General features: G+C 44.1%; 1 pseudogene; it reads right to left on the reverse strand.

Annotated features, from left to right (window-relative positions):
* Window positions 1–22,150: 22,150 nt before the first annotated feature.
* LOC114117020 (peroxiredoxin-2-like) lies at window positions 22,151–22,813 on the reverse strand (annotated as a pseudogene).
* Between the last annotated feature and the right edge of the window lie 4,669 nt (window positions 22,814–27,482).

Genomic DNA, 27,482 nt, shown 5'->3' on the forward strand with positions numbered 1-27,482 from the left:
CATCAGTCCTTCCAATGACTATTTAGGGTTGACTTCCTTTAGGGTTGCCTGGTTTGATCTCCTTGAAGTCCAAGGGACTCTCAAGAGTCTTCTCGAGCACCACAATTCAAAACCATCAATTCTCCAGCATTCAGCCTTCTTTCCTATCTTTCTAATTTATCAGCAAATCCATTTGACTAAATCTTCAAAATCAATACCAAACCCACTGCTTTTCACTTCGTCTCCCACTACCTTTCCATTCTAAGCCACTATTACCTCTCACTTATGCCACCTGATCAGTCTTTTCACAAGTCTTATTTCTTTCACTCTTGGACCTCTGTAAGTGCTTCCCAGGTGGCTCAGCTATAAAGACTCCGCCTGCAACACAGGAGACGTGGGTTTGATCCCTGGGTCGAGAACGTTCCCCTGGAGAAGGAAATGGCAGTCCACTCCAGTATTCTTGCCCAAGAAATCCCATGGACAGAGGACTCTCGCGGCCTACAGTCCATGAGTCTCAAAGAGTCAGACACGACTTAGCAATTAAACCACAACCACCTCTGCGATCCCTTTTCCACTAGCTACTATCATGATCTTTCAAAACCATAAATCAGATCAAGTCATTCCCCTACTCACTGCTCTCAGTGACTTCCCATCACATTTAAAATAAAATACAAACTCCTTATGAAAGTCTACATGATCTTCTTTGTCCCTAAATGTTTGGAGCATTTAATGACATTTAATTCCCCCTTCCCCACTACCCTCACAGCCTCAGTGACCTTTCTATTCCTTGAAACAGCCAAGTTTTTAAGAGCCTTAAGACTTTTTGCATTAGCTATTCCATCTCCTTAGGCAATGGCAGCCCGCTCCAGTACTCTTGCCTGGAAAATCCCATGGACGGAGGAGCCTGGTAGCCTGCAGTCCATGAGGTCATGGAGAGTTGGACAAGACTGAGCGACTTCACTTTCACTTTCATGCATTGGAGAAGGAAATGGCAACCCACTCCAGTGTTCTTGCTTGGAGAATCCCAGGGACAGCGGAGCCTAGTAGGCTGCCGTCTATGGGGTCGCACAGAGTCGGACACGACTAAAGTGACTTAGCAGCAGCAGCAGCATTCCATCTCCTTAGAATGCTACCCGCACCTCTACCATCTTCAAAAGAATGGCTTCTTTTTGCTATTAGATCTCAGTTTACTAATCCTATCTAAAATAAACTCCCTATGCATGCGTGCTAAGTCGCTCAGTTGTGTCCAACTCTCTGCAACACTATGGACTATAGCCCACCAGGCTCCTCTGTCCATGGGATTCTCCGGGCAAGAACACTGGAGTGGGTGCCATGCCCTCCTCCAGGGGATCTTCCCAACCCAGGGATCAAACCCGCATCTCTTATTTCTCCTGCATTGGCAGGTGGATTCTTTACTACTAGTGCCACCTGGGAAGCCCCCAGCCTCCCTATATCTCTATCATATAACTCTAATTCTCTGCAGAGAAATTCTGTCATCTTTTTTGTTCGTTTGTCTATTGACCGTATCTCTCAATTAGAATACAGGCTCCACAAGAACAGAGAACTTGTCTTGTTCATTTCTATATTCCCTGAGTCTAGAACAAAAAGTCATTATATAAGTTGGTTACTTCATCCTTTTAGCCGGAAATGTGTAAAATTTATGTGAAGAAAACAATGAAAGTTTACCAAAGGAAAAAATAATTCCCTGAATAAGTGGAAAAACATGTCACATTCCTAGATGAGACACTTAATTTGTTATAATTCATTCTACACATTTGTTATAAATTTAAATCAAAATTCTAACTGGGTTTTTTTTTCGCTTAACAAGTTGATTCTGAAATTTATCCAGTGACTTCCTTGTGGTCCAGTGATTGAGAACCCCCTGCCAATGCAGGGCACATGGGTTCAGTCCCTGGTGTGGGAAGATTCTACATGCCTCAGGGCAACTAGGCCCATGTGCCACAGCTACTGAAGCCCTCTAGAGTCCGTGCTCTGCAACAAGAGAAGCCACCACAATGAGAAGTCCAAGCATTGCAACTAGAGAGTAGCCCTCGCTCGCTGCAACTAGAGAAAGCCTGAGTACAGCCACAAAGACCCAGTGCATCCATAAATAAATAGATAAATATGTTTTAAAAAATAAACATAAAATGTATCAAGAAGAGAAAATGGATAAGCATAGCCAACATGTTATCAAAAATGAAGAATATTAAGATGATTAGCTGTCCTGAAGGTACCTGAATATTCTATAAAGTTGGGAGTGGTAGAGAAAGGGCAAATGAACCAAGAGATAATAGCACAGACAGAGTCCAGAAAAGGATCAATATATATATATGTGAAGAGAATATATGATGGTTGTGGCATTTCAAACAGTTGAATAAAAGCCTGATGATTCATGAACTGATATTAGGACTCCAGGCTATCCATTTGTTGGGACAACTCACCATCTCTGAAGAGGAGAAAAGGTGAAGCCCTTAACTGAGACCAACTCTAAAATAAAATGGCAGGTGGATTAAAGAGGTAAATTAAGGGGGAAAAAAATGTAAAACTGCAAGAAGAAACAATGAAATTTTTTTACCTATCACACAGGCAAAATCCTTTTAAGATTGATAATAAGCAGAGGTGGGAAACAAGTGGAGACTCATAAACCTTTAGTTTATTTCTAGCTTCAGCCCATATCAAATGAAATTTAAAGTACATCTATGCTTTGACCTAGAAGTTCCACTGCTAGTAATTCATCATAGAGTATCTTTGCAAGAGGTACACATATAAAGATTTTCGCAGAAGCATTGCTCATAACAGGAAAGGAATAAATGTTTTTTAAATGCTAGAATAAAAGATGGGATAGAAAATACTAAAACACCTGGAGCTTTTCTTTTTTGTATTTCCAGTGGGTTTGTGCTTAAAATATCCTTTTCACTTCTGAGATCAGTTAAATGGTGTTAACATTTCATGCTTTCTTCTAGTATTTTTATGTTTTAAAATGTGTTTTTACATTCACATTTATTTGAAATTATTTTGGCATGAATTAGATTTGAATTTCTTTCAAATAGGTATGTTTTCCAATGTCTTTTGTGCAATGACCTTATTTTTTGATAAATCAGTTAGTGATATTCCCATTATTAAAACAGGAAGTTTTTCATATACTTGGATCTATTTCAGTGTTCACTACTCTTACTAATTTGTTGACTTGGGAGTCATATCTTGCTTTTAATGACTGAGTTCAAAATCTTCAAATGTATACCGTAACAATTAATCTTAGAAGAAAAATAAGACACTAATTAATTTGCTGTTGTTTCTTCCTGTGGCTAAGTAATAGTCCATTGCTCAGCTATTAGAGTCACCCTTCGTAATTAGAGTTATGAGATACTGTGCCTCAAGAGGTTAAATTCTTAAACTTGCTTTTACTCTGACCCTGTTGTTTTTGCAACTCAGCATTTAACAAAATAAGCAGTCTAATCTGGCTACCACTGTTTCATTCATCATGTGCAAATGTAAATTGGTAGGAGACACCAAACTAGAATCACGGCTGCCAGGGTCCCAAAGGTGTCAAACTTGTATGTGTTCTTAACTAGCCATGGAAATTCAATCTGTCACGTTCTCTGCAGCTAACTGGTTTTGCTGTCATTAGTGTGGAAAGAATATTCATACCTTTTTACTTTAGGTAGCTCTACTTACACAGTTAGGCTTTTCTTCTAAAGAGATATAACCTACTCTTAGATTGATTATTGCTTTTCCTTGAAGAAAATTTCCATTTTATCAGTTTCTGAAAAGTTAAACAAAAGTCGTTTAATACTTTGAGGAATGCATTTGATTTTACCCTTGAAGTACTGTGTGCTATTAATTTTAGTTAACAGTCAATCCTAAAGGAAATCAGCCTTCAATATTCACTGGAAGGACTGATGCTGAAGCTGAAACTGCAATACTTTGGCCACCTGATGCGAAGAACTGACTCACTGGAAAAGACCCTGATGCTGAGAAAGATTGAAGACAAGAGGAGAAGGGGGCGACAGAGGATGAGATGGTTGGATAGCATCACCAACTCATTGGACGTGAGTTTGAGCAAGCTACGGGAGATGGTGAAGGACAGGGAAGCTAGGCGTGCTGCAGTCCACGGTGTTGAAAAGAGTCAGACATGACTGAGAGACAGAACAACTGCTTACTATGCTTCTGCTGGAAGTTGCAACCTCCAAATAGTGCGCCCTTCATAATTAGAGACAAAATCAGAGAAGACCACTTTAAGATAGAAACTAGCAAAAATTAAGCAATTGATTTATTTAGAGGTGCTAATATCATAATTTTGGTTTCTGAGCTATGGCAGGAACAGAGCATTTTAGAATACTCACTGCCTCCTCTGTGTTGAGCAGAACTTGTAAGGTATATCATAATTTTTTTTCCCCCAGATTTTCTTTTTCTGTCCAGTCTGCGGGAACTGAGTGAACTTAGAAAGGAGTTCAGAGTTGAGTTTTAAAGGTAAGCCATTTTTAACAATTTATTTCACTGAAGTATGGTTAATTTGCCGTGTTGTGTTAATTTCTACTCTATAGGAAAGTGATTCAATAATACATATACATATATATATTCTTCCCATATTCTTTTCCATTATGGTTTATCATAGGATATTGAATATAGTTCCCTGTGCTATACAGCAGGACCTTCTTGTCTATCCTTTTTTATTTTATTAGTTTCTTTATTTCTGGTTGCACTGGGTCTTTGCTGCTGCACGCAGGCTTTCTCTAGTTGCACAAGCACGGCCTACTCTTGATTGCAGTGCACGGGCTGCTCTTGGTGGCTTCGCCTTGTTGTGGAGCACAGGCTCTCACACACGGGCTTCAGGAGTTGCGGTGTGTGGGCTCAGTAGTTGCGGCTCTCGACCTCTAGAGCTTGGGCTCAGCAGTTGTGGTGCACGGTCTTAGCTGCTGCACAGCATGCGGCATCTTCCCAGCACAGGGGTAGAGCACACGTCCCCTGTGTTGGCAGGTGGATTCCTATCCACAGCACCACCAGGCAAGTCCAGGAAGCTTGTATTTTTTAATGAATATTGGTCAACCAGCAAGAATACTTAATACTTATAATTTGCTTTTGATTGAATCCTTTTATTTTTATTTCTGGAATATCCTCTCATCAGAAAAATCCTGAGCTTTTTCCCTCCAGCATGTGCTTTACCAGAAAAATCAGTTTCACTTTCTTGTGGTTTAATCTGGCACAAGTTACTTAGTACTATCTCCTAAATTGTTGTAAAAAAAAAAAAAATAGTGCATAGAAAATGCTAGGATAGTACCTGCGTACAATAAAAGCACTCAATAAATGTTAGTTCTTATCATTGTTAGTAGTCATTTATTTCTATCAAACTTCTTGATTAAATTTTCTCAGTGGTTTTATTTTTTCTCCTTACTTTCCTATAATCTGAGCTCCATCCTCTTTACTTTCCTGAACCATCTACTTCTTACCTGCTAGTTACTAATTCAATTCCATTTCTCTTGCTCATCGACTCCTCTGCTTGATTTGTAGCTTTCGCCACACACACACATATGTACTTTAAACATTTTAACTTACACTCCCATATATTCATTTACCAGTCTTTTGATGTAGGGCCGAGACCTTTACTTTGAATATGAGTCTACTGTTTGGGGTTCAGCACCCCTCCTTCTGCCAGAAGCCACATCAATAGTGTATCACCTATGACTTTCAGTTTTCACTTCCTTAAAGTGGAACAAGACTTTCAAAACTGGTACAGAGTGCTCTTGATGCAGAATTCTGCTGGGTGTTATAACTTACACAACTCGCCATCCACTTTTTCCAGTTGTCTCTCTCACCCACACCTAATTCACAACAATTTTTAAAAACGGATTTGCCTTTGTTATTAATAAAGCTTTCCATTTAGTTTTTAATAGAGAGAACTTTATTTTTCTTCCACTCACATTTCATCATGTTATGCAATATTTAATTAAACCAGAACAACTGGAACAAACAGGTTTGTGAACCAGCATTGACTCAACACCTGGGAGCAGAAATGTCTAGCAGAATGAAAGTCTAATCCAAAGATTCGTGTGCAGTGGGCATCTGGACATCAGTGTCCTCTCTGGAGGCAGAGCAGAGCACTGATTAATCAGGTAAGTGGTGCCAAGTGGTGGGAAGAACTTCTATTGTGTAATTATTCTTGAAAGAACTTTATGAAAAATGAGGTGGCAAAGTCAAAGAACTCATAGAAAATGACTGAGACTGGCTTTGTAATAAGAATAACGTAACTTACTCTGCTTACTTACTGCAATAAACTATTGTAAACAATAACAATGAAATATCTCCCAATACTTTTTTTGAAATATTTATTTATTTGGCTGCGTCAGGTCTGAGTTGCGGAACTCGGAATCTTTATTCCGTATTTGCAAGACCTTTGTTGTGGCACACAGACTCTCTAGTTGCAGCACCCAGGTTCCATTGCTTCTTGACCAGTGGGATCTTAGTTCCCCGACCAGGGACCCAATCTGAAAATGAAGCTTAACCCTAAGAGGAAGAAGATCTGAGAGCTAGGTCTGGTGGCAGTATTTGAGCTTCGTGGGTTTTTAAAAAATATACTTATTTATTTTTGGCTGTGTTGAGTATTAGTTGTTGCATCAAGCTTTGAATAATGTTATGATTATCCCTGGACCCACCAATGGTCTCTTCAGTTCCCCTTTTCAATGAAATCAGTTTCTCTTGAATTTTTCTTCACTTGCAATGTAAAGAATCTCCACTGACAAAAATAGAAACCTCCTGTTTCTCTTCTGAAGGGAACTGGGGATGGCCTGTAACCAGTGTGGTTGGTCTTGTTCGTCTGGGCCCTGAACCAACCTGTGCTCTTCTGTGTTGCAGTGTTGCTTTCTTTTTTTTTTTTTTTTTCCCCAGTGTTACTTTCATCAGATGTGTTCTGTTCTGAGATTTCTGATTCGTTTTGTTTCCTTTTGATAGATCATAGTTTTTGCTTATGAACTAATTCAAATTATGGTCTTTATACACTTAGACTTTATTGATTTATGTGTAGCAGGAAATTGTTCATATGTTTACTGGCTTTCTACTCCCAGAAACTCCTATTACCCCAAGGAGAAACTCATAAATTCACTTCAAGTTTATACCTCAGGAAAGTGATGCTAGAGGTAAATATTGAACTTTTTGTTTCAAAATCCTTGCTAAGCAAAAATATATTATTCATTAGAGCCAGTTTTTGTGGAGGGGAGGGGCTTCCCTGGTGGCCGTGTAGTAAAGAATCCTTTTGCCAGTGCAAGAGGTATGGGTTCGATCTGTGGGTCAGGAAGATCCCCTGGAGAAAGAAATGGCAACCCCCTCCAGTATTCTTGCCTAGGAAATCCTATGGACAAGGGAGCCTGGAGGGCTACAGTCCATGTGCTCACAGAGAGTTGGACATGATTTAGCAATTAAAACAACAATTTTTGTGTTTGATGAAGATGATAAAGATTTTACAAAATTAGAAGACAAATGCAAGAATATTCATTGCACCATTGTTTGCAATAGCAAAAATAAAAAAAAATCCATCAAAAATGGAATAGATAAGAGTATGTGGTGTACTCATATGACTGTGATAGCTGTTGGAAGGAATGGTCTTTCAGGAATAGTATGTCGGACATTATTTGACTGAGTTATCAATATTCCTAACTCCTGTCTCCATTTGCCATCTCCTCTGTAGAAGATATAAAAGCTCAACACTCCCTTCCCAAACTCCATTGTACCTGGATCTTTGGGTAATAAAGATTAAGAAAATACAGGGACTTCCCTGGTGATCCAGTAACTAAGGCTCTATGCTCCCAGTGCAGGGGGCCTAGGTTCAACCCCTGGCCAGGGAACTAGATCCCGCATGCCCCAACTAAGACCTGGCACAGTCAGATGAATAAATAAATATTTTTTAAGAGATCAGTGAAATATAAATGGAAATTTGTTGGGGGATTTTGAAGACAAATGTAGTTGGTACTCCCTTTCCCCCCAGCATACAATCAGAAACGAAAGGAAATGCCAAGAGAAATACAGAGATTCTGGTCCTGACATTACTAAGCCATGGAAAAAATGCCAACATCTAGAGTATTTGCTATGTGGGGGAAAAATACCCTTTAGAGTATTTGCTATGTGGGGGGAAAATCCTTGTTTAAGTAACTCTCTTTTTTTAAAGTGAAAGTCGCTCAGTTGTGTCTGACTCTTTGCAACCCCATGGACTATAAAATCCATGGAATTTTCCAGTCCAGAATACTGGAGTGGGTAAGCCTTTCCCTTCTCCAGGGGATCTTCCCAACCCAGGGATCAAAGCCAGGTCTCTCGCATTGCAGGTGAATTCTTTACCAGCTGAGCCACAAGGGAAGCCCAAGAATACTGCAGTGGGTAGCCTATCCCTTTTCCAAGGGATCTTCCTGACCCAGGAATCGAACTGGGGTCTCCTGCATTACAGCCGTATTCTTTACCAACTGAGCTAGTTACTTCAGGGAAGTAACTCTCGGTTGGATTTTATACTATTCTCAGCTAAAAGCATCACTAACTAGTATGTTGTAACAATATGGATATATCTCAAAAGTATCAGTCACTCTGTCATGTCTGACTCTTTGCAACCCCCTGGACTATAGCCTGCCAAGGGGCTCTTCTGTCCATGGAATTTTCCAGGCAACCATATTGGAATGGGTTGCCATTTCCTACCCTAGAAGCCTAGCAGGCTACAGTCCATGGGATCACAAAGAGCTGGACACAAGTGATCACATACACACACACACACACACACATGCCAGGGGACCATTCCAACCCAGGAGTCTTCTGTGTCTCCTGCACTGGCAGGCAGATTTTACCATTGCATCCCCTGGGAAGACCAAAAAGAATGTTACAAGATATAAAATAAATAATGTTAAATGAAAACAAATTTACATGGTCATAGCACATTGTTATACAAATTTGAACACATGTAAGGCAATACTTTATATTGCTAAAGTAATATATTTTGGGTAATATATAGAAAATATAAGGTAATTTAAAGTCTAAAATCTAAAAAAAAGTGCACTGAAAAAGTACAAACACATCAAGGCAGTGATATTTTTGGAGGTGAGGAGATAGGTCATAACACTTTGGAATGCCTAATGAGAGGTAAAATAACGTCAAATTCATCTGTGATATTTTTCTTCTTTAAAACAGAATAAAAAGTATAACAAAAATGGTAACCATCTTCAATCCTTGGTAGTAAGGACAAGGTGTTCATTTTATTACTCTCTATATTTTTCTGTATTTAAAAACATTTCTCAAAAAGACAAAGTGAATGATTCTACAGGCTGTATGAGGAGAACAACTAATGGAGAAACTTCAGAGCTTACATACTGGGTGTGTCCGAGAGACACTTTCATTTTGTGCCTCATCCTCTTTACAAAGGTAACCCTGCAGAAAGTCAATCGAATTCCTCCAGATTGTTTGAGGATCAGATGCAGTAGGGGATGTGCCTCATTTCCTTGGGAAGGTACTCTCCAGCCTCTAAACCTTACCCTCTAAGCTGTCTTAAAACTCAGCATTCAAAATACAAAGATCATGGCATTGAGTCCCATCACATCATGGCAAATAGGCGGGGAAGAAGTGGAAACAGTGACAGATTTTCTTAGGTTCCAAAATCACTTCAGACAGTGACTGCAGCCAGGAAATTAAAAGATGCTTGCTCCTTAGAAGAAAAGCTATGACAAACCTAGACAGCATATTAAAAAGCAACTTGATTCTAACTTGTGTTGGGTCTACATGTTTGTGGGCAGCATGTGCTTATGCTTTGTCACTTAGGCAAGTCTAGCTCTTTGAGATCCCATGGGCTGCAGCCCGTCAGACTGCTCTGTCCATGGAGATTCTCCAGGCAAGAATACTGGAGTGAGCTACCATGCACTCCTCCAGAGGATCTGCCCAACCCAGGGATTGAACTCAGGTCTTCCGCATTGCAGGGGGATTCTTTACTGTCTGAGCCAGGAGGGAAGCCCATGAATACTGGAGCAGATAACCTATCCCTTCTCCAGGGGATCTTCCCCAGCCAAGAATCGAACTGGGGTCTCCTGAATTGAGGCAGATTCTTTCCCAGCTGAGCTAGCAGGGAAGCCCTGTAGGCAGCATACAGTTAACTTTTTGCACCGGGTGGGGTTCTAGTCTCTGCAAAACAGTTCAAAGGACATGACTCAGAGTATTATCCATAGTCCTTGAGGAGGAACTAAAAGTCCTTGACTCATTTAATGGCTAAAGTACTATTATTTTGCCTTGCTTGTTTTCCTTCCTTTTGCATTTTCTCACTTCTCTGATTTTTTGAAATTATTTTTATTTATTTGTTTCTGGCTGCACAGGGTCTTTGGTGCTGTGCGTGGGCTTTCTCTAGTTTTGGTGAGTGGGGGCTGCTCTCTAGCTTCGGTGTCTGGGCTTCTCATTTCGGTTGTTTTTCTTGTTGCCGAGCACAGGCTCTAGGTGGGCGGGCTTCGATAAATGTGGTGCACAGGCTTATTTGCTCCGCAGCATGTGGGATCTTCCCGGACCAGGGATCAAACCGATGTCCCCTGCATTGGCTGGCAGATTCTTAACCACTGAACCACCAGGGAAGTCCTCACTTCTCTGATTAAATTTAAGCTTTGAAACTCAGAGAAGACCTAGAAGGCTGAAGTTTCCTACAGACAAGAGGCAGGGAGAGGGTATGTGGGGGATCTGTCCTGGGAAGACCCCCTAGGGTCTTGCTCAGTTACAGATTTGTTATACAAATACAGGAGCGTTTCATGGAACCTGAAGGCAGGACCTTGAATAGGGACTTGTCAGGAACCAAGACAATTGTTCTTTTTATCTATCTAGGAGCATAAAGGGTGTCAACTATGCCTTTCTCCGCAGACCAGTCCTTTGTTTGCTCATCAGCACACAGTCACTCAGCAAATATGTTTTACATTCTTACCTTGGACTAAGGCTCTTCAAGGCACTGTGGCTAGAGAAGAGAATCAAATAGACTAGAACACATATCCCCAAAATGTTCATCTAAGCCTTTCGAACTGACACGTTCTTTTGATTCCAAGAGCCCCAAATTTTTGGACTTCCTGCTTCTATTTCTCAATTTTACTTCTACAGGTTCAAGTGAAGGTCTTATAACTCCAGAGAAAATCGGTTTTAGGTTGGAGCAGTGCAGCCTCCTGACCTAGTATCAGCAGAGGGCACCAATGAGCCTGAGGAGCAGTGAAAGAGCATTCTGGAGCCCAGTCAGACCTCTGTTCTGACTTGTGTGTTCCAGGTGCCCCTCAGCTGTGCAGAGAGTCATCTCTGAGGTTTCAGGTTAAGGCCTAGAGTTGGGAGTCACCGTGACCACGATGAGATAACTAGCCTTCCTGAAAAACATGGAGAGGGACTTCCCTGTGGTCCAGTGGCTAAGACTCCGTGCTCCCAAAGCAGCGGGCCTGGGTTTGATCCCTGATCCGGGGAGCTAGATCTCACATGCCACAACGAATGATCCTGCAAGCCACAATGAAAATCAGAGATCCTGAGTTTAGCAACTAAGATCCAGCACAGCCAAATAAAGAAATAAATACTTTTTTTTTTGTTTTTCAAGTGGAGAAAGAGTTAAAGTTAGTATCTGCTGGGAAACTGAAGTAGAAAACCAAACCAGCAGTGCAAACAGAATGTCACACTAAAGGAAACAGACTGAGACACACAAAAAAAACAGATGCAAAGGAAGGAGACAAACAGGAGTCAACAAGATGAGTAAGCGCATTTAGAAGGTTTATTATTCAAAATTAAATCCAGAGGAAGGACAGACATTAGGCCCGGTTGATCCGGTGATTCAGTGATGTGATGAGACCCTTCGCTTTCTTCATTCCGAGTTATAAGGAAGACCACATTGCGTGCTTCCCCAGTGTGGTGAGAGAAGGAATGACTTTCCACAACTCTTTCTCAAGTGAAGATTTCCCAGAAATCTTCAGCAAACCTCTCTTGGTGCTCATTTGAAGTAGCTTACGTGAGAATAACCTTTATTTTTAGAAATGTTTCATTTAAAAAATATCTGGGGACTTCCCTAGTGGTCCAGTGGATAAGACTCTGTGTTCCCAACGCAGGAGGCTCGGATTTGATCCCTGGTCAGGGAACTAGATTACCACACGCCGCAACTAAGAGTTCGCATGCCACAGAAGACCTGATGTAGCCTAAAAAATAAATAAATATTAAAAATTTTTTAAAATTCATTTCTGGCTGCACTAGGTCTTTGTTGCTGAGCAAGGGCTTTCTCTAGTGTCAGTGAGCCAGGGCTCCTCTCTAGCTGCAGGGCTCAGCTTCTCATTGTGGTTGCTTCTACTGCTGCAGAGTTCTAGGTCATACGGGTTTCAGTGACCGTGGCTTGTCATCTTTGTTGTCCTTGGGTATGTGGGATCATCCTGCACCAGGGACTGAACCCATGTCCTCTGCATTGGCAGGTGGATTCTGAACCTCTAGAACACCGAGGAAGTCTGCAATCACTTTTAGATTAGTGGCTCTTAACCACAAGGCAGTCTTCTCTGAGGAGACTTTGGGCAATATCTCGAGACATTTCTGGTTGTCACAGCTGGAATAAAGGGGTGCTACTGGCATCTAATGCTAGTTGGGTAGAGATCAGGGATGCTACTAAACATCTTGCAATGCACAGGACCTCCCCCTCCCCACCAAAGCTCCAGAACCAAGAATTATCCTGTCCAAAATGTCAAGAGTGTCGGGGAATTCCATGGTGGCCCAGCGGTTAGGACTCTGTACTTTCACTGCAAGTGACATGGATTCAATCCCTGATCAGGGAACTGAGATCTCGCAAGCCTCAAGGCACAGCCAGAAATATAAAAACAAAATGTCAAGAGTGTTGAGACTAGGAACCCTGCTTTAGACCAAGTAGGCTCACTTCTCTGAAGCACCCAGCCTGGGTATGGGAGGGCTGGTAATGAGTGGTCAGAGAAACAGGTGTTCCATATGCTCTTATGCTCAGTCATGTCCAACTCTTCGTGACCCCATGGACTGTAGCCCTTCAGGATTCTCTGTCCATGGGATTGTCCAGGCAAGAATGCTGGAGTGGGTTGCCATTTCCTTTCCCAGGAGATCTTCCCCACCCAGGCATGGGAGCCAAGTCTCTTGCATCTCTTGCACTGATGGGTGGATTCTTCACCACTGCCAAAGGAGGAGGATGTTAAGACAAACATGGGACTTCCCTGATGGTACAGTGGATAAGAATCCACCTGCCAGTGTAGGGGTTAAGGGTTCAATCCCTGGTCCAGGAAGATCCCACATGCCTCGGGGTAGGTAAGCCCATGTGCCGCTACTATGAGAAATCCCACACTCTAGAGCCCAAGAGCCGCAACTACTGAGCCTGAGTGCTGTGGCTATGGAAGCCCGAGCACCTAGAGCCCGTGCTCCACAGCCCGAGCACCTAGAGCCCGTGCTCCACAGCCCTAGCACCTAGAGCCCGTGCTCCACAACAGGAGCACCTAGAGCCCGTGCTCCACAGCCCGAGCACCTAGAGCCCGTGCTCCACAACAGGAGCACCTAGAGCCCGTGCTCCACAGCCCGAGCACCTAGAGCCCGTGCTCCACAACAGGAGCACCTAGAGCCCGTGCTCCACAGCAGGAGCACCTAGAGCCCGTGCTCCACAGCAGGAGCACCTAGAGCCCGTGCTCCACAGCCTGAGCACCTAGAGCCCGTGCTCCACAGCAGGAGAAGCCACCACAGTGAGAAGCAGTTTGGGGGAGAATCAGTTCATTTCAGTCGCTCAGTTGTGTCCAGCTCTTTGCGACTCCATGAACTGCAGATCACCAGCCCTCCCTGTCCATCACCAACTCCCGGAGTTTACTCAAACTCACGTCCATCAAGTCGGTGATGCCATCCAACCATCTCATCCTCTGTCGTCCCCTTCTCCTCCCGCCTTCAATCTTTGCCAGCATCAGGGTCTTTTCTAATGAGTCAGTTCTTCGCATCAGGTGGCCAAAGTATTGCAGTTTCAGCTTCAGTATCAGTCCTTCCAATGAATATTCAGGACTGATTTCCTTTAGGATGGACTGGTTGGATCTCCTTGCAGTTCAAGGGACTCTCAAGTCTTCTCCAACACCACAGTTCAAAAGCAATTCTTTGGCACTCAGCTTTCTTTATAGTCCAACTCTCACATCCATACGTGACTACTGGAAAAATCATAGCTTTGACTATAGGACCTCTGTTGGTAAAGTAACGTATCTGCTTTTTAATATACTGTCTAGGTTGGTCAGAGCTTTTCTTCCAAGGAGTAAGTGTCTTTTAATTTCATGGCTGCAGTCACCATCTGCAGTGATTTTGGAGCCCTGCAAAATAAAGTCAGCCACTGTTTCCCCATCTATTTGCCATGAAGTGATGGGACCGGTTGCCATGATCTTAGTTTTCTGAATGTTGAACTTTAAGCCAACTTTTTCACTGTCCTCTTTCACTTTCATCAGGAGGCTCTATAGTTCTTCTTCACTTTCTGCCATAAGGGTGGTGTCATCTTCATATTTGAGGTTATTGATATTTCTCCTGGCAATCTTGACTCCAGCTTGTGCTTCTTCCAGCCCAGCATTTCACATGATGTACTCTGCATATAAGTTAAATAAGCAGGGTGACAATATACAGCCCTGACATACTCCTTTTCCTATATGGAACCACTCTGTTATTCCATGTCCAGTTCTAACTGTTGCTTCCTGGCCTGCATACAGATTTCTCAAGAGGCAGGTCAGGGGTCTGGTATTCCCATCTCTTTCAGAATTTTCCATAGTTTGTGGTGACGGTAGGTGCTGGGGGAGAATGGACACATGTATATGTATGGCTGAGTTCCTTCACTGTTCACCTGAAACTGTTCCAACACTGTTAATCAGCTCTACCCACAATACAAAAGAAAAAGTGTTGTTTTTTTTTTAAAAAAGCACGTGCCCCAAAACCTGAGAGGAGCCCCCACTCACCACAATTAGAGGAAATCTTCATGCAGCAATGAAGACCCAGCACAGCCAAAAATGAATAAATAAACATAAAAAAAATTTTTTTTTAATGCTGACAGGAGATACCCAAAAGAGGGTAATAAGTGATAGAGAGAGGGGGAGTGTGGATGGTCCCTGAGAAGAGAATGCTATCTATAGCAGTGTTTCTCAAACTTTATTATTCACCTGGGGATCTTGGACTCAACGGTGGGATTGAGCCAACAGGTCTAACAAGCTCCCAGGTGATGCCAATGATGCGTCATGGGCTCTGCTTTGAATATTAAGAATTTAGAGCAGTGGTTCTCAAACTGAAGGGTGCATCAGAAACACCTCGTGGGCTTGCTAAAACAGGTTTCTGGGACCCATTCCCAGAGTTTCTGCTTCAGTACTTCTGGAATGGGGCACAAGAATTTGCATTTCTAATAAGCTCCAAGGTGCTGCTGATGCTCCCTGTCCGGGAATCATATCTGAGAGCCATCGATTCAGCATGGAAGCGAAGAGAATCACCTTAGAAGCAAAACAGCTTCATCACTGAGGACATAAGGAAAAGGCAGACAAATGCATAGGTTTGGAGGGTGGTGGGAGGCTGAGGGGGGCTTCCCTGATAGCTCAGCTGGTAAAGAATCCGCCGGCAATGCTGGAGACCCTGGTTCAATTCCTGGGTTGGAAAGATCCACTGGAGAAGGGATAGGCCACCCTCTCAAGTGCTCTTGGGATTCCCTGGTGGCTCAACTGGTGAAGAATCTGCCTGCCATGAGGGAGACGTGGGTTCAGTCCTTGGGTTGGGCAGAGCCTCTGGAGGAGGGCATGGCAACCCACTCCAGTATTCTTGCCTGGAGAATCCCCATGGGCAGAGGAGCCTGATGGGCTACAGTCCATGGGATCGTAAAAAGTTGGACACGACCTGAGCAACTAAGCACAGCACAGCACAGGAGGCTGAGGAATTTACTGACCATTGGCCTACACCTTCTCAGTGAAATAGAAGTGAAATCAGCTGAGAGCAAGGGAGAGATTGATGGGATAAGGAGCTGTAAATATTAGGTGCAGGCTTATGACTTTCTAATTAGCCCTTCTCGTAACCCAAAAAGTCAATTTATTTTGTTACTGATTAAAGGAACATTTTTCAATTACTTCATCCAGACAATCTGACCAGAAACTTGTGTGGTGCAGTGGAAGAAAGATTAAGATTTTGTTAAGCTTTTCCTGTGGCTGGTAACTAGAAGCATCTGCTTTGGAAAGGGCCAAGCCTGCAGGCAGATTCTTAACCACTGAGCCACCCAGTAAGCCCATAATAATGGTTACTATTTGTTGAAGGCCGATTTCATGCCAGATCCCTAGTATACCATAGGGTTAATATAATAGCTCTGCAAAGGTGAATAGTAATACATCCTTTAACAGACAAAAATCTGAAGTTAAAATTTTGTTTGAAGTGAGGAATTCCCTAGTGAACCGGTGCTTAGGACTTGGCGCTTTCACTGCCAGGGCCTGGGTTCCATCCCTGGCAGAGGAACTAAGATCCTACAAGCCGCTGAAAGTGAAAGTGAAGTCGCTCAGTCGTGTCCGACTCATTGCGACCCCATGGACTGTAGCCTACCAGGCTCCTCCATCACTGGGATTCTCCAGGCAAGAGTACTGGAGTGGGTTGCCGTTTCCTTCTCCAGGCGATCTTCCCAACCCAGGGATCGAATCCGGGTCTCCCGAGTTGCAGGCAGACACTTTACCATCTGAGCCACCACAAGCCACTGCTGCTGCTGCTGCTAAGTCACTTCAGCTGTGTCCGACTCTGTGCGACCCCACAGACAGCAGCCCACCAGGCTCCTCCGTCCCTGGGATTCTCCAGGCAAGAACACTGGAGTGGGTTGCCATTTCCTTCTCCAGTGCATGAAAGTGAAAAGTGAAAGTGAAGTCGCTCAGTCCTGTTCGACTCATAGCGACCCCGTAGACTGCAGCCTACCAGGCTCCTCTGCCCATGGGGTTTTCCAGGCAAGAGTACTGGAGTGTGTTGCCATTGCCTTCTCTAGGCACAGCCAAAAAAAAAGAAAAAAATAATTTTTTTTTTTTTGCTTGAGGTCAACAAAGTCTCCCTATTTCCCAAATTTTAGATGGAAAAAGATTATTTCTAAACAAAGTATTATACACTGAACCTTGACTTAGTGACTAACACACACACACACACACTTTCCAACTTTGGGATCTATCAATCTCCCTAACAGGGCTTTACCTTCAGTTTTTGAGGTGTTATTTAACATCCAGTTCTGAGTAGTTAAGGGTAATCCTATTCACCACTTTTTCTATTGCAGCATAGTAAAGAGAAAGTGAAAGTGAAAGAGTCTCTGTTTAAAAGAAAGACATTTTCCTCCACCTCAGTCCTGTCTGACTCTTTAGGATCCCGTGAACTGTACAATCCATGGAATTCTCCAGGCCAAAATACTCAAGTGGGTAGCCTTTCCCTCCTCCAGGGGATCTTTCCCAACCCAGGGATCGAACCCAGGTCCCCTGTATTGCAGATGGATTCTTTACCAGCTGAGCCACAGGGAAACTCATAGTAGGGAAGAACAGTAAAGAGAGAGGAGGAAACAAATTAGTTAACAAATATAGTACAAAAACGTAAAATCCCCAAAGACAAGTGACAGTGTCATGGAGATTAGATCTGAGAGAATATTCAGAAGATGGAGTGAAATGAGACTATGTCGGAACTGTTGGGTAATTGGATGGAGATGATGGTAGGGAGTGAGGGGGACCAGGGAGAGTCTCTGTTTAAAAGAAAGATATTTTCCTCCACCTCATCTGTCAGTGGATTGATTTCCCCATCTTCATTTCAGAAGCTTGAATCTCATACAGACATTTCAGTGAGTGACTTTTTTGGGACGTGTTCCATGGGACGGAGTATGAAGAATTCTTCCTCTCTTCCCCACCTCCTTTTCTTTTTTTAAACACTTGTTTATTTGCTCGGCAGTGCCAGGCCTTAGATGAGGCATGAAGGATCTTTAGTTGCCGTGTGCAGAATCTTTGCTGGGGCATGTGGGGATCTAGTTCCCTGACCAGGGATCGAACCTGGGCTCCCTGCGTTGGGAGGATGGGGTCCTAGCCAGCGGACCACCAGGGAAGTTCCTTCCCCACCTCCCTTTCCACAGACATACCTTTGTATCCAATTCAAGATGAAAGGATAGTCACTCAGCCCCTCCTGTTCTCTGAGCCAGGCGAATCTCAGCCCCACCCCATCTCCCAGTCTTCTGACTCTTGAAATGGGAAGGGAAGGAAGAATAGCTGAGATCTTCTAGGCTTTTCAGTCCTTTGGCGACTTCATCTGCTTTCTGTGGTCACACCCAGTCCCTGTTTCATTGGACAAGAAATGAATACACATTGAATACGTACTGTCGACAATGGCTTGGACGTTACTGAGCAATAGAGCCAAACTAGACCTGCTCCAACACGATCGCCCAGCTCCCCAGCCTGCATGTCATGATACAGAATCCACCGAGACCTGATCTGAAACTAGCTATACTCAGAATATCAGAGGTACCGAACAGGACACTAGAGTTTCATGCAGAAGACAACTGAACTCACTTATCTTTCTTGGGTTTTACCCCAGATATGGGCAGCTCATCTTTTAACTTCTGTGTCTCCCTCTCTTTCCTTTTTATATTTTTTTTTTAATGTGGACCATTTAAAAATGATCTTTATTGAATTTATTATTATATTGCTTCTGTTTTATAATATGTTTGGGGTTTTTTTTTTTTTTTTGGCCCCGAGGCACGTGGGATGTTAGCTCCCTGACCAGGGATGGAACTCACACCACTCACTGGAAGATGAAGTCTTAACCACTGGACGGACTGCCAGGGCAGTCTCCATACTTTTCTTTTCCTCTCCTGCACTTTCAGGCCAACGCCACTTTACTCGCTCTTTCCTGACTCATCCTCCCACGCTCCCTTCCCCAAAATACTTTTCTGCTGTGCCTTCTGGATATTTACTCCCATTATAAACGAACTCCTCTACAGTCTTTTCTCCTCTATAATCTTCCCTCCCTCCCTTCTCATTTTCTCTTGAAAATCCTACTTCTGGGACTGCTCTTCTGAAGTTAGGTGGCTCATAACCTCCCACAATCCATACATTGTAGGGGCTGGAGGGAGTTCTCCTTTTTTTTTTTTTTTTTGTTAATTTCCATTATTACTAAACCAATACTCCTCTCAGATGGGTAAAAATTCCTCCACCACTTTTCTGTCTCATCCACCGGTTTATGGTTCTAGTCTACATTTACAAGAGCTTGTCGCCCCTGGCTCTTGTCTACTGCTAACCCCCGTCCTTGCCAGCACCCTGATAATGTCATCTTCCCTTGAAAGAGACGTGAAACCTCATGATTATGAGCCACACTTCAGTGACTTATGCAACTCAAGTGATACATAGTTTCACTCCAGGTCAAGCGGACTCACCCATGACCATGTGCTCCCTGTTAGGAATCTTTGGGGGATCCCTTGGCAGTCCAGTGGTTAGGAGTCTGCACTTCCAGGGGCCGGGTCCAACCCTGTGGTTGGGGAACTAAGATCATGCAAGCTGTGAAATGTGGCCAAATGTTAAGTAAAAATAATAATAAAATGAAAAATGGAGATCTTTGACTTCAATGTACCTACCAGTCTCTATTTCTACCTCTTCCAAACCCTAGCTTTTATTACTGTTTTGAGAGCGTACAGAGTCCTGTAGGTTCTTTTTTTTTGCCAGCTTTGAGGTTTGATTGACCCAAAAAAGGCATAGGGATTCTTTTATTTTGTTGAAGTATAGTTGATTTACGATGTTGTGTAAATTTCTGAAGACATGTAGGTTCTTGATCTTTCTTTTCTCAACTCATCAGCTCCATTACTGCCAAACTTCCCTTGCTCTGTAGTCTGACCTCCCTGGTTTATCACCTCAACTGGCCCTTCAGGAGCACTCTCACTTCCCGCGTCCCTTCCTTCTTCTGTTGTCACTGAAAGGTGTGTGTGTGGGGGGTGGTATACAGGCCTGCTTGTCACTCAAAAGCCAGTAAACAGGCCAGGTCACTGGAAAGGAAAGTTTGCTTTATTTCAGATGCCGGCAACCGGGAGGGAGAGTGATCCACCCTGTCCAAAAGCCGACACCGCTCCCCCGGCCCTACAATCAGGGAGTGAACTGATTTTTATAGACAGAGTGGGAGGATTACAGGCAGAAAGAATACAGTCATCTCTACATCTTCAAATTGGTCATCAGTGTTCTGACCAACATCATCTTGGTTGTTGTAGGTACCGTGAATCTTCAGTTCCAGGGCGCACTTGTTCCCATTTCTTTGCAGTCAGTTCTCAGAATTGTGGCAGCTCAAGTCCTGGGCACTGTCTGGTCGCCATGCAGTTAACTTCTCCACCTGGTGTTTTGGTATCTGTAAGACAGCTATGAGACAAGTCACAGGGTATGGCTCAGAGTATTATCTATAGGCCTTGAGAAAATATTAAAGGTCCTTGACTCTGCTTAATGACTGCATTATTATTATATAGTGTCTCTGGACTGTTTTCCTTTGTTTCGGCATTTCTCACTTCTCTGATTAAACTTATTTTTTTTATAACTGCAGTTTTTCACAGGCAAAAGGCAGGCAGAAGATATTGTGGGTGGCAGAGGGGGGATCGGGTGGTCAAGGACCATATGGTCCTGCTCTGTTTTACTATCGGAAAGTGAAAGTTGCTCAGTCGAGTCCGACTCCTTGAGACCCCATGGACTGTAGTCCATGGAATCCTCTAGGCCAGAATATTGGAGTGGATAGCCTTTCCCTTCTCCAGGAGAATCTTCCCAACCCAGGGATTGAACCCAGGTCTCCCAAATTGCAGGTGGATTCTTTACCAGCTGAGCCACAAGAGAAGCCCAAGAATACTGGAGTGGGTAGCCTATCCCTTCGCCAGAGGATCTTCCCAACCCAGGAATCTAACCGGGGTCTCCTGCATTGCAGGAGCATTCTTTACCAACTGAGCTATGAATTGACTGACATCCAACACCATCTTGAGAACAAATCCAGTGCTGTCTTCTCTGCCCCTATACCAAGAATGATGAGGCATGCTACAAGGATAAGTACTGCCTCAAATTTCTGGAGCTGTATACCCAGAATAATACTCAAGAACCCCCTTCCTTGTCCTTAGTTGATTCTCCTCCTCTTCCATTCTCTCTCCCTTTCCAAGCTTCCCCCACGCACCTCAAGCCCTCTCAAACCCACAGCTTACTCATTAGTTTTTTTTTTAACTAGTTTTTAAACTTCTTTTTTTGCTTTTTTGACACAGGCAGCTGGCGCGGCCTGGCTGACAAGTCCAGAACATTCCAGCCCCAACCTTAACTATTCAATGTTGGCACTTATTTTTTCTTTGCTTTTATTTAGAGGTGCCACAGGGAGGTTCTCCCACCAGGAACTAAGCCCCCTGCTGTGGAAGCTCGGAGTCCTACCCACTGGACCACTGGGAATCCTCTCTTCACCAGTTTTTAAGTCACTTTCATGTTATGCATCTATACCGGTATTTATTGGTCAGTTTTACTTATTTTTATTTTTCCCAAATCGTTTGCTTAATCCAGATTTCCAATATATTTCTTTGACATCTGCAGATTGAAAGCAACTGAATCACAGAGAAGAGCTGACAAGAGAGACGGAAGGGAAAGATCACTTTGCTCCCCCTTTTGACCCACCAGCGCTGCTCAGTTATTTGAGCCACTAATCCTTTTTCCCTGAAGATAGTTTAAATTGGATTTCTGGCATGACCTAAACTATCTTTGCTAATATATCTCTCTCTGTATGCTGTATCTATCTTTTTCTGCTGTGTTTCATAAGTCACAGATCCAGTGATTTTCCTCATTATTCATATTTGAGTGAGGATAAGTCTAGATCGGGCTTCCCTAGTGGTTCAGTGGTAAAGAATTCGCCTTCCAGTGCAGAAGACATGGGTTAGAAAATCCCCTGGAATAGGAAATGGCCCAGTCTAGTACTCTTGCCTGGAGAATCCTGTGGACAGAGGAGCCTGGTGGGCTACAGTCCATGGGGTTGCAAATGGTCAGACACGACTGAAGCAACTTAGCACACACGCACTCACTAATACTTTACTAATCACCTCTAGGCCTGTTCCCAGTTATGTGGGCTCCAAAGAAGGGGTCACCATTCACCTAGCTCTCAGCTAGGAGGTTAAAAAGGCCTTGGCTTAGCCCCTCTTCCATCTTGGACCGTCAAGTCTAAAGAGGCAGGTCTGGCCTTTCCTGGGTCAGTAAGGGGCACACACAGGTAGGGGCACAGATGGTGGCCAAGAGCCCAAGCTTGCCACCCATCTGCCAGCCTGGTTGTGTTTAGAGAAAGATTCCGTTGTTGTGGTTCACGCTGGGCTTGACTGCGTGACTGCCTGGCACCCAGCCAGCGGGACAGACTTCCTCGTGTTCCCCTGTGAACTGTAAGGCCTGGACCAGCCGCAGAGCCTCATTCACAGAGTACCCAACAGGCAAATCACTGCGGGTGATCTGGGGATCACCCTTGCCATCGATGATGAAGAGGCCCCTGTAGGCAATGCCTTCGTCTTCCTAGGGACCATAATCATGGGACCAAGTTTCTGGTTACATGGGCCAGCAGGGGGATGTTCAGGGGCCCAAGCCTCCCTCCTTCTGGGGGGTGTTGATCCAAGCCAAGTGAGTGAACTGAGAGTCCACAGAGATGCTCAGCACTTTGCAGTTCAGCTTCTGCAACTCCATAGCATGTTGCTGAAAGCGATGATCTCCATGGGGCACACAAAGGTAAATTGCAGATGGGAGAAAAAGCAGGCCCTGTATTATCCTTTGTACTCAGAAAGCTTCACCTTCGTGAAGGCACCATCCACCACTGGGGGAGCCTGGAATTCCAGGGCGGGTTTTCCAATACACGCGTTGCCGGATGCCATGACTAAAGCTGCGTGGCAAGGGTGGGTGCATGGACTCTGAGATGGGCTGACTCCTTTAAAGGCCCCCACTCCAGTATTCTTGCCTGGGAAATCCCATGGACAGAGGAGCCTGGCGGGCGGCAGTCCATAGGATCACAAAAGAATCGGACACAACTTAGCAACTAAACAATATCAACAAGTCTAGACCAGCAAACTACAGCCCATGGGCCATATCTGGCCAGGGGCTAATTTTGTTTTTAACAGCCCACAGGTTAAAAATAGTTTTTACATTTTAATGCTTACATTTTTAAATAATAAGAGCTTTCACTGTGCGTCTTGGCCCACAAAGCCAAAAATGTTTATCCATCTGGCCCTATAAGAAAAACTTGGCCAACCTCTGATTTAGAAGGATTTGATAATTGACTATAAATATTCTGCGTTTATTTTCTTTGGGTCTCTCACTATTTACCTGGCTGCTCTTGGAGTCCTTCATTATGTGGGTTTAAATAATAAGTTCAGAATGTCAGTTTTCTGCACAGAATTGAGAGGAAGTCAGAGTCATGGGTTGTCTCGTCTAGAAGTTCCTCCGGGTAGACTTTTATCTATTGTTTGTTCAAATTTCTGTTCCAGGTAATAGTTTTGGGGATCTATTCTCTTGTTTGGCTCGGCTTCTGCTTCAGGTTCATGTGTCTGGCTTCCTTCCTGGTTGTTTTGTAAGTTGAATTTCCTCATGGGGTCAGTTGCCCCTAAATATAAGGGAACTTCTCTCAGCCCGGAGATGAGCTTCTTGCTTTAATGGGATGTACAGTCAGGGAAAGACTTCTCCACAGGTTTTTCTGTTTTCATGGCCTCCTTTTCATTCCTCAACTATGTGCAGGTGCTATTAATCTATAGCATTAAAAGAAATTCCATGTAGAAATGGCCCTATCTCTAAAAAAAAAATAAATAAAACGACACACACACACAAACTGCCTTTTCTAGGAGACTGTATTTCTCTGTTTAGTGGGTATTAGTGAGGATCTGCTAGGATTTCCTCTATTCAGTTTTCATGATACTACACTAATCTCTCAGAAATGAAAGGTGTAGGTTTTAGTCTTAAATTGAGTCCCAGGTGACAATCGTCCAGCAGAAATGATTGTGGTATACATCCATGTCGCCCTTCCCTTGTTTCATCAATGACATGTGTTTTCATCATTGATGTTAATATTCCTTTATTTAAATCAATTACATGGAGATAGAGGAGTTGGTGTATATTTCTTTCACTCACACTCAATCATTGGAGGTTAACAAAAACTCACTAATGACAGAAAACTTTTGTCAGATTATCAACTGGGATCCCCAAAAGGCATGGTTCGTGTCCCAGTAGTAAAGTCATGAATGGCGTGGAAACAATCTGAGCTGATTCTTAGGGGAAGGACTGAGACGGCTGGAGATAAGATATTATTGATTGGCTCCACTAATGCCAGGCAAAAGGTCCAGAGCTAAGCAGGAGAGATTAGCGCCTCCTCCCAAATAGCCCACCATGCATTTCCTTCCCCATAGTTAGCAATGGTGGATCAAGAACACACCCTGGATGACAAGCCAGATAAAAACGAGGACAGGAAGAAGCTACTGGGATTTGTTCCAGCCAGGGCACTTGTGCAGGGAACTTAACAGTTCTCAAGTTATCACCTTCTGCCTAGGGTGCTGTTTCAGTGAGCAGTCTTCTGCTGCGCAGCAGGCTAGTGGGAAGTTCTATTTTTTGGGGGGCAGGGGAGGGGGGTGTGCTTCCCTGCCTCTCTGTTGCTGCACGTGGGCTTTCTCTAGTGGCAGGGGCTACTCTTTGTTGAGGCACACAGGCTTCTTGTTCTGGTAGCTTCTTTCTCGCTGTGGAGTGCAGGCTCTAGGGAACTTGGGCTTCAGAAGCTGCAGTGCACTGGCCTCGTTGCTTCTCGCATGTGGGATCTTCCCAGACCAGGGATCAAACTTGTGTCTCCTGCATTGGCAGGCAGATTCTTTTTTTCTTTTTGGACAGGTAGATTCTTAACCATGGATTGCCAGGGAAATGGGATGATCTGATGAATATGTTCCAACTGTTGCGGGAAGCAGGACCCCTTCCAGGGCCCGAAACCAGGCTCTTCTCTAACACTCAGAAGTGAACTGTCTGAGGAGACACATGTGCTGACAAAGCAAGAGATTTAATTGGGAAAGGGCACCCAGGTGGAGAGCAGCAGGGTAAGGGAACCCAGGAGAACAGCTCTGCTACATGGCTTGCAGTCTCGGGTTTTATGGTGATGGGATTAGTTTCCGCGTTGTCTTTAGCCAATCATTCTGACTCAGAGTCCTTCCTGGTGGTGCACGCCTTCTTCAGCCAAGATGGATGCCGGAGAGAAGGATTCTGGGAGGTGGTCGGACATGTGGTGTCTCCTTTTGACCTTTCCTGAACTCTTCCGGTTGGCGGTGGCTTATTAGTTCCGTGTTCCTTACCAGCATCTCCTGTAGTGAAACAACTCATGCAAATAGCTGATGCCTGGCCAGGGAGGGCGGTTTCAATCAGTGAGCTTCCACTCACACAGTGACTTCTGGAAGTTCCATTTAAGAGAACTGTACACCTTAAGGATAACTGAAATAGTCCACACCAGAATGAGTTTAAATCACAACTGACTCTGAGTCTGATGGAAGCAGGACGAGCTCTAAGTAAAGACTCTGCTGAGAGGTGGGGGATATGTGAGAATGGACCATGTTTAGGAATGAGCTTGCCTGGAGATCAGCTTCCAGAATGACAGAGGGAGGACCTCAGTGAACAAACTCTCCCACAAAAAAAAAACAGTGAAAATAGAAGCAAAACAACGAACATCAACCTTTTTAGAACTTGGGAAACTAACCAAAGCCACAGAGCAACCTGAAAATCATCTATCTGAGAGAAACGACAGGACTGTGCTTATAAAATGGGATCAGTGGTATTTTGTGAATGGGATACTCTTTCCATCCCCTCCCTCCCCAGCTCAGGTGGGTGGTAGCCACAGAAAGCCAGCAGTCTCTCAGCCAATGGAGAGGACTGACCTCTTGTGGAGCTCATTGAAAAGCAACACCCCCAGAGCACAGTCAATATTTTGTCTGAACTTGGAGCTCCCTGGAAAATCTCTATTCTTAGGCAGTTGTGGCTGTTTGATTTGACTCAGACTTCAGCGCAACAGAACAAAATAACCCTACTCCCAGGGCATTATCAAAACAATAGCCATCCACTGGCAACGTAGCAGCTCCCTGAGGCTCTGCTTTCAGTGGAGTTAGCAAGAGGCAGGCTGGGAATCTGAGTATACCTTGGAGAACTGGATAATCATGGGGCACTCTGGAAATCTCTAACATATTCCAGGGATCCTGAAATGCTGTGTGAATTCACAAGGTTTGCACAGGAGAGATGTGGAAATGAAGAAGGTCTTATTCACTGATTTCTGACTTTCAGGCTCTTCGCAAAACAAAAGTGAAAGCTAAGGAGATCCAGTAAACTGCCTATAGTTTGAAGGCATGCGTTCTCACAACAGTCCCTTGGTAAAGGGTGAAAGCCATAGGGATATCCATGGTAAAGGGTACCTCCTGTTCCTAAGTAACTTAAAAAAAATTGTATTGGACTGCACCAGGTCTTAGCTGTGGCAAATAGGATTTTTTTTTTTTTTTTTTTGCAGCATGCAAACTCTTAGTTGAAGCAAGCGGAATCTAGTTCCCTGACCAGGGATCGAACCTGACCCCTGCATTGGGAGCTCGGAGGCTTAATCCCTGGACTGCAAGGAAAGTTCACCTAATGAACTATAATTTTTCTTCATAAGGTTAGGGAATGAATAACAAGATCTAGAACCTCATTCTCAAGGAGTGTGAGAGGAGGGGAATTATTCGTCTGGAGAAATTAGAGGATGAAAATGAGGCTCAGTCCTGTCTAACTCTTTGCAATCCCATGGACAGTAGCCCTTCAGTCTCCTCTGTCCGTGGGATTTTCCTGGTAAGAATACTGGAGTGGGTTGCCATTCCCTTCTCCAGAGGATCTTCTGAACCCAGGTCTCCTGCATTGCAGGTGGATTCTTTACCGTCTGAGTCACCAGGGAAGTCCAGAGGGTGAAAAGGGAAAGTGATACAATAATGTAATCCTGTGAAGATTCAAAAGTGACCCTGGCATTGAGACTGGGCCCCCACTCCCGAACCTGAGACTCAAAACCACAGGGGGAAATGAAGAGCCACAGTGGCCTTTGCCTTCCTCTAATTTACCAAGGAAATCTACCCTATGGCCAGCTGGTGCTCAGTCCCTTCAGTCATGTCTGACTCTTTGCGACTCCATGGACTGTAGCCCCCCAGGCTCCTCTGTCTGTGGGATTCTCCAGGCAAGAATACTGACGTGGATTTCCATGCCCTCCTCCGGGAGATCTTCCCGACCCAGGGATTGAACCCATGTCTCCTGCGTCTCCTGCATTGCAGGCGGATTCTTTACCGCTGAGCTACTGGGCAAGCCCCATGGGCAGCAGGGAGTATCAAGAAAAGCAGGGAAACAAGGGGCTAAGGAAGAGTAGGAATGAACTAGGGATCCTCGGGCATAGGGCCTGGACCATGCACTCCCTTCTGTCCTTAGAATTTTCGTGTTTGTCATGTGTCATCTCTGGAAAGTGAAAGTGAAGTCGCTCAGTTGCATCCGACTCTTTGGACTGTAGTCTACCATGGGATTCTC

Source organism: Ovis aries, chromosome 11, assembly GCF_016772045.2.
Source record: "Ovis aries strain OAR_USU_Benz2616 breed Rambouillet chromosome 11, ARS-UI_Ramb_v3.0, whole genome shotgun sequence".
Classification (NCBI taxonomy): Eukaryota; Metazoa; Chordata; class Mammalia; order Artiodactyla; family Bovidae; genus Ovis; species Ovis aries.